Source organism: Mandrillus leucophaeus, unplaced genomic scaffold, assembly GCF_000951045.1.
Source record: "Mandrillus leucophaeus isolate KB7577 unplaced genomic scaffold, Mleu.le_1.0 Scaffold472, whole genome shotgun sequence".
In the NCBI taxonomy this organism is placed as follows: domain Eukaryota; kingdom Metazoa; phylum Chordata; class Mammalia; order Primates; family Cercopithecidae; genus Mandrillus; species Mandrillus leucophaeus.
This window is the reverse complement of record NW_012105054.1, coordinates 2,786,768-2,794,798: the sequence shown is the minus strand read 5'-3', so window position 1 is coordinate 2,794,798 and position 8,031 is coordinate 2,786,768. Positions and strand designations below refer to the sequence as shown.

At 36.4% G+C, this 8,031-nt stretch overlaps 1 pseudogene across 1 annotated transcript in view; it reads right to left on the bottom strand.

Moving 5' to 3' along the window:
- Positions 1 to 7,363: 7,363 nt before the first annotated feature.
- The window catches only part of LOC105550241, a 17,802-nt pseudogene continuing 17,134 nt past the window's right edge, over positions 7,364 to 8,031 (bottom strand). The window contains exons 2-3 of the transcript XR_001007673.1: positions 7,831 to 7,839; positions 7,364 to 7,496 (exon numbers count right to left, since the gene is read on the bottom strand). The product of XR_001007673.1 is annotated as a T-complex protein 1 subunit alpha-like (transcript). The remainder of the gene's footprint in view (positions 7,497 to 7,830; positions 7,840 to 8,031) is intronic.

Sequence of the window (8,031 nt, the reverse complement as noted above, 5' to 3'; positions counted from 1 at the left end):
TCTATTGAGATGACCATGTAAGTTTTGTTTTTTTATTCTTTTGATATGGTGTATCACATTTATTGACTTGTGTATGTTAAATCATCCCTGCATCCCTGGTATGAAACCTACTTGATCGTGGTGAATTATATTTTTGATATGCTGTTGGATTCAGTTAGATAGTATTTTCTTCATGATTTTTGCATCTATGTTCATCAGGGATATTGATGTGTAGTTTTCTTTTTTTTATGTCTTTTCCTGGTTTTGGTATTAGGGTGATACTGGCTTCATAGAATGATTTAGGGAGGATTCCCTCTTTCTCTATATTTTGGAATAGTGTTAATGAGATTGGTACCAATTCTTCTTTGAATGTTCGATAGAATTCAGCTGTGAATCCATCTGATCCTGGACTTTTTTTTTGGGTAACTTTTAAATTACCATTTCAATCTTACTGCTTGTTATCAGTCTGTTCAGAGTTTCTATTTCTTCCTGGTTTAATCTAGGTGGGTTGTATATTTCCAGGAATTTATCTACCTCCTCTAGGTTTTCTACTTTATGTGTGTAAAGGTGGTCATAGTAGCCTTGAATGATCCTTCATATTTCTGTGGTACCAGTTTTAATATCACCCCCTTCCTTCCTTCCTTCCTTCCTTCCTTCCTTCCTTCCTTCCTTCCTTCCTTCCTTCCTTCCTTCCTTCCCTGTCCTTCTCTCTTTTTCTCTCTCTCTCTCTTTTTTTGTTGTCCAGGCTGGAGTGCAATGGCACGATCTTGGCTCACTGCAGCCTCTGCCTCCTGGGTTTAAGTGATTCTCCTGCCTCAGACTCACGGGCACCTGGGATTACAGGCACTCACCACCACACCTGGCTAATTTTTTGTATTTTTAGTAGAGACAGGTTTCGCATTGTGGCCAGGCTGGTCTCGAACTCCTGACCTCAAGTGATCTGCCTGCTCGGCCTCCCAAAGTGCTGAGATTACAGGCATGAGCCACTATGCCTGGCCTCACCCGTTTTGTTTCTAATTGAACTTAGTTGGATCCTCTTTTTTTCATTGTAAATCTCACAAATTGTCTATCAATGTTATCTATCATTTCAAAGAACCAGTTTTTTTTTTTGTTTCATATATCTTTTGTATTTTCTTTTCTTTGAATTTAATTTAGTTTTGTTCTGATCTTGGTTATTTATTTTCTTCTGTTGGGTTTGGGTTTGGTTTGTTCCTGTTTCTCTAGTTCCTTGAGGTATGACCTAAGATTGTCTATTAGTGATCTTCCAGACTTTTCTATGTAGGCATTTCATGTTATAAATGTTCCTCTTAGCACTGCTTTTGCTGTATCCTGGAGGTTTTGATAGGTTATGTCACTATTATCATTCATCAATGGGTCAACAATAAAATCCAGATGGGAATTAATTTTCTGGAATTAATTTATTCCCATCTGGATTTTATTGTTGACCCAATGGTCATTTAGGAGTAGGTTATTTAATTTCCATGCATTTGCATGGTTTTGAAGGTCGCTTTTGGAGTTGATTTTCATTTATTCCACTATGGTCTGAGAGAGTACTTGCTATAATTTCAATTTTCGTAAATTTGTTGAGACTTGTTCTGTTGTTTATCATATGGTCTCTCTTGGAGAATGTTCCATGTGTTGATGAATAGAATGCATATTCTGCAGTTGTTGGATAGTATGTTTTGTAAATATATGTTAAGTCCCTTTGTTCTAGGATATAGTTTAAGTCCATTGTTCTGTCATTAATTTTCTGTTTTGATGACCTGTCTAGTGCTGTCAGTGGAGTATTGAAGTCCCCCACTATTATTGTGTTGCTGCCTATCTCATTTCTTAGGTCTAGTAGTAATTGGTTTTATAAATTTGGGATCTCCAGCATTAAGTGCATATATATTTAGAATTATGATATTTTCCTGTTGTACTAGTCCTTTTATCATTACATAATGTCTCTCTTTGTCTATTTATTTATTTATTTATTTTGAGATGAAGCTTCACTCTTGTTGCCCAGGCTGGAGTGCAATAGTGTGATCTCAACTCACTGCAGCCTCTGCCTCCCAGGTTCAAGTGGTTCTTCTGCCTCAATCTCCTGAATAGCTAGGATTACAGGCACCTGCCACCACGCCCAGCTAATTTTGTGTATTTTTTTTTAGTAGACATGGAGTTTCACCACATTGGCCAGGCTGGTCTCAAACTCCTGACTTCAGGTTATCCACCCACCTTGGCCTCCCAAAGTGTTGGGATTATAGGCATGAGCTACCACATCTGGCCTCTCTGCCTTTTTAAACTGCTGTTGCTTTAAAGTTTGTTTTGTCTGATAAAAGAATACCTACTTCTTGCTTGCTTTCAGTGTCCATTTGCATGGGATATCTTTTTGTACCCTTTTCTTAAGTTTATGTGAGTCCTTATGTGTTACGTGAGTCTCCTGAAGACAGCAGATACTTGGTTCATGAATTCTTATCCATTCTGCCACTCTGTATATTTTAAGTGGAGTTTTAGGCTATTTACTTTCAACATTAGTATTGAGATGTGAGGTACTATTCTACTCTTAATGCTATTGTTGCCTGAATACCTTGTTTTTCTTTTTTCATTGTGTTATTGTTTTATAGGTCCCATGAGATTTATGCTTTAATGAGATTTTATATTGGTGTATTTTGAGGATTTGTTTCATGGTTTAGAGCTTCTTTTAGTAGTTCTTGTAGTGCTGGCTTGGTATTGGCAAATTCTCTCAGCATCTGTTTTTCTGAAAAGGACTGTATTTTTCTTTCATTTGTCAAGCTTAGTTTCACTGGATACCAAATTCTTGGCTGATAAATGTTTTGTTTAAGTATGCTAAAGATGGGACCCCAATCTCTTCTAGTTTGTAGGGTTTCTGCTGAGAAATCTGCTGTTAATTTGATAGATTTTCCTGTATAGGTTACCTGATACTTTTGCCTCACAGCTCTTAAGATTCTTTGCTTTGTCTTAACTTTAGATAACCTGATGACTATGTGCCTAGGTGACAGTCTTTTTGTGATGAATTTCCCAGGTGTTCTTTGAGCTTCTTTTATTTGGATGTCTTGATATCTAGCAAGGCTGGGGAAGTTTTCCTCAATTATTGCCTCAAATATGTTTTCCAAACTTTTAGATTTCTCTTCTTCCTCAGGAACACCAATTATTCTTAGGTTTGGTCATTTAACATAATCCCAAACTTCTTGGAGGCTTTGTTCTTTTTTTAAATTCTTTTTTCTTTGTCTTCTGAGATTGGGTTAATTTGAAAGCCTTATCTTCAATCTCTGAAGTTCTTTATTCTACTTGTTTGATTCTATTGCTGAGACATTCCAGGGTATTTTGCAGTTCTCTAAGTGTGTCCTTCATTTCTAGAAGTTGTGATCATTTTATATTTATGCTATCTATTTCAATGAGGATTTTTCCATTCATATCCTGTATCACTTTTTTGATATCTTTAAGTTGGTTTTCACCTTTCTCTAGTGCCTCCTTGATTTGTTTAATAGTTGACCTTCTGAATTCTTTTTCTGGCAATTCAGAATCCTCTGATGTAATCCATCTTCAGTTCTCTCAGTTGTGCTGGTATCCCTAAGTTCCCAGGAGATTATGTCCTTTGTCTTAGGCTACCAGGGCAGGTAGAGAAAGACCATCAGGTGGGGGCAGGGTTAGCCATGTGTGAGCTCAGACTCTCCTTGGGCAGAGCTTGCTGCAACTGCAATGGGGGATGGAAGTGTGGTTCCTAGGCCAATAAAGTTATGTTCCCAGGGGAATTTTGGCTGCCTCTACTGCGTCACACAGGTCACCAGGGAAGTGGAGGAAATCCAACAGCCATAGGCCTCACCCAGCTCCCATGCAGCCTACAGCCTGAAAGACTGGTCTCACTCCGGCCGTGCCACCCCAACAGCAGTGAGTTTATTTCCAGGAAGCTGGTGAGCAGGACTGAGAACTTGCCTCAGGCTACAAGCCTCCCAGCTGAGAAAGCAAGAAGACTCACAGTTTCTCCGCTGTCCCATGGAGCCTGCAACAGCAATCTACCTCCTTCAAAGGGTGTGTGGATTCTCTCAGCTTTCCTGGTATAATTCTACGGTAGTTCTTGGAGCAAAGTTCACAATGTAGGTCTCCACATGCTGCTCTGTCCATCTGAGTGGGAGCTGCAAGTTAGTCCTGCCTCCTATCCGTCATTTTTCCTCCTCTATTCTAGGTATTATTTATTTAAATATGTTTTCTGTCCCTTTTTCTTTATCTTCCTTCTGTAAGTCCTATTACACAAAGGTTTGGTCTCTTGGTGGTGTTCCTTAATTTTTGTAGACTTTCTTTATTTTTTTGTCTTTTTGCTCCTCTGAATGATTTAAAGTGTTCTGTCTTCAAGCTCACTCATTCTTTCTTCTATTTGATCAAGTCTGGTCTTGCAGCCTTCTGTTAAATTTCTGTTAAATTTTTCACGTTAGTCACTGTATTCTTCATTTGTAGGATTTTTATCTGTTTCTTTTGTTTCCATTTCTTTGTCAAACTTTTCACTTTGTGCATTGTTTACCAAATTTCATTAAACTTTTGGTTGTATATTCTTTTAGTTCACTGAACTTCTTTATGGGTATTATTCTGAATTCTTTGTCATTTTATAAATCGATCTCCATTTTTATGGGTCCACCATGGAAATTTTATCAGTTTATTTTGGAAATGCCATGGTTCCCTGAGTCTTCATAATTCCTGCATCCTTGTGTTGTTGTCTGAACATCTGAGAAGAAAGCCTTTCTCTGGCCTTCGCAGGTGTTCTTTGCTAGGGATGGACCTTCACTTTAGTGTAGTCTGTGATTCTGGAAGGGACAACTGATGATGACCCTCACTGACCCTGGGCAAGCAGAGCTGTTGTGAGTTTTCTAGTTGTCTGGGCCACTGATTTTGGCCAGATGTGTATTTTCTGGGTTCCAATCTCTAGTAAGACCACTAGCTGGGCTCTGCTATCAGGCAGAGCTGCTGGCTAGATAACTCAATGGATTCTAGTCAGTCTGGTCGTAGAATGTATTTTGTGCTCCAGGTAACTCCAGTGTTTGCAATCTGTGGTTGTGAAAGTTTTAATTATGAGTGGATGTTGAATTTTGTGAAATAAATTTTCTGTATCTATTGATATGATCATGTAATTTGTCTTCTTTAATTTGTTGTAATGGATTACATTATTTGATTTTTTAATGTTGAACCAGGCTGGCATACATGGAATAAATTCTACTTCTTTGCAGTGTAAAATTCTTTTTATATATTGTTGGATTTGATTTGCTAACATTTTTTTGATAACTTTTGCATCTATGTTCATGAAACATACTGATCTATAATTCTCTTTTCTTGTAATATCTTTGTTTGGTTTTGGTATAAGGTAATTCTGGCCTCATAGAATGAGTTAGAAAATTTTCCTTTTGCTTCTATCTTCTGAAAGAGAGTGTAGAGAATTGGTATAATTTCTTCTTTAAATGTTTTTTAGAATTCACCTGTGAATGTATCTTGGCCTAGTCCTTTCCCTTTGGGAAAATTATTAATTATTGGTTCAATTTATTTGATACAGGACTGTTTAGATTGCCTATTTCTTCTTGCGTGCATTTTGGCAGGTAGTATCTTTCAAGTAATTGGTCTGTTTTATGTAGATTATCGGATTTGTGGGCATAGACTTGTTCCTAGTATTTCCTTACTATTCTTTTAATGTGTTTCTTCATTTGTGATATTAGTAATTTGTGTCATCTTTTTTTCCCCTTAGATAGCCTGACTAGAGGCATATTAATTTTATTGATCTTTTCCAAAGACCAACTTTTGGTTTTATTTATTTTCTCTATTGATCTTCTGTTTTCAATTTTATTGATTTCTGCTCTAATTTTAATGTGTTTTCCTGCTTGCTTTGAATTTAATTTGCTCTTTTTTCCCTAAGGTATAGCCTTAGATTACTGATTTCAGATCTTTCTTCTTTGCTAATATATGCATTCAATGCTATCAATTTTCTTTTTTTTCTTTCCCTTTTTTTTTTTTTTTTTGAGATGGAGTTGCTCTGTCACCCAGGCTGGAGTGCAGTGGTGAGATCTCGGCTCACTGCAAGCTCTGCCTCCCAGTTTCATGCCATTCTCCTGCCTCAGCCTCCCTAAGAGCTGGGACTACAGGTGCCTGCTGCCATGCCCGGCTAATTTTTATTTTTTATTTTTAATGCTATCAATTTTCATCTAAGAACTGCATTTGCTGCATTCCAGAGTTCTAATAAGTTTTGTTTTAATTTTAATCTTTTAAAAAATATTTTAAAATTTCCAATGAGATTTTATCTCCAACTCACGTGTTATTTAGAAATGTGTCGTTTAATCTGCAAGTTTTGAGGTTTCCCAGGTATCTTTGTGTTATTTGTTTTTAGTTTAACTCCATTTTGGTCTGAGAGCTGACATCATATGATTCCTAATTCTCTTAAATTTGTTAAGGTGTGTTTTATGGCCCAGGATGTGGTATATCTTGGTGAAGGTTCCACGTGTACTTGAGAAGAATGTATACTCTGCTGTTGTTGCATTAAGTAGTCTAAAGGTGTTAATTATATACAGTTGATTGGTGGTATTTTTAGTTCAACTATATCCTTACTGATTTTATGCCTGCTGAATCTGTTCTTTTCTGACAGAAGGGTGTTGAAGCCTCCAACTGTAATAGTGGATTCATCTATTTTTCCTTGTAGTTCCATAGGTTTTTGCCTCATATATTTTGACACTCTGTTGTTAGGCTCATACAAATTAAAGATTGTTATATTATTTTGGAGAATTGACTCCTTTATAAAACTATGTCATGTTTCTATTTATTTCTAATAAATATGCTAGTATGAAGTTTGTTTTGTCTGAAATGAATAGAGACACTTTTGCTTTCTTTTGCTTAGTGTTAGCATGGTATATCTTTCTCCACTTATTCATATTTATTTTTAATCCATATGTCTTTTCATATTTAAAGTGCATTTCTTGTAGACAACATATATTTTGGTCTTCTCTGATTCACTCTGATCTCCATCTGTTAATAGGTACATTTACATCACTGTTGTTCAAAGTAATTTTGCTATAGTTGCATTAACATCTACAGTGTTTATTACTGTTTTCTTCTGTCTATTACTCTTGTTCTTTGTTCATATTTTTTCTTCCACTCTTTTCTGAACTTTAAAATTTTTAACTGGGCATTTTATATGATTCCATTTTATCTCCTTTCTCAGCATATCAATTTTCCTTTTTAAAACACATTTTTAAGTGATTGCTCTGGAGTTTGAAACATACATTTACAGCTAACCCAAGTCTATTTTCTTTCCCTTTCTTTTTTTTTTCAGCTTGTTGCACTTTAATGTATAATGCTTAACTCAACGTACAAGACTATTGCATTTAACATTGTTATAAATAAAAGAGACATCAGATCAATCATTAAGGGCTCCAGAGTGAACAGCATCTTCATAACCTACATGTTTATCATCTTTACTTTCTGGATGTAATTTAATAAGATCATCAATTTGAAGAATGGCAATTGCAGCTTCAGTTGCAAATTTCAAACTCGTATTTATTTATTTTTTATTGTACTTTAAGTTCTAGGGTGCATGTGTGCAACATGCAAGTTTGTTACATAGGTATACATGTGCCATGTTAGTTTGCTGCATCCATTAACTAGTCATTTACATTGTGTATTTCTCCTAATGCTATCCTCCCACTGCAGATCTCCACCCCACGACAGGCCCCAGTGTGTGATGTTCCCCTCCCTGTGTCCTCGTGTTCTTATTGTTCAATTCCCACCTATGAGTGAGAACATGTGGTATTTTGTTTTCTGTCCTTGCGATAGTTTGCTCAGAATGATGGTTTCCAGATTCATCCATGTCCCTGCAAAGGACACGAACTCACCCTTTTTTATGGCTGCATAGTATTCCATGGTGAATATGTGCCACATTTTCTTAATCTTGTCTATTATTGATGGACATTTGGGTTGGTTCCAAGTTTTTGCTATTGTGAATAGTGCTGCAATAAACATACGTGTGCATGTGTCTTTATAGTAGCATGATTTATAATCCTTTGGGTATATACCCAGTAATGGGAT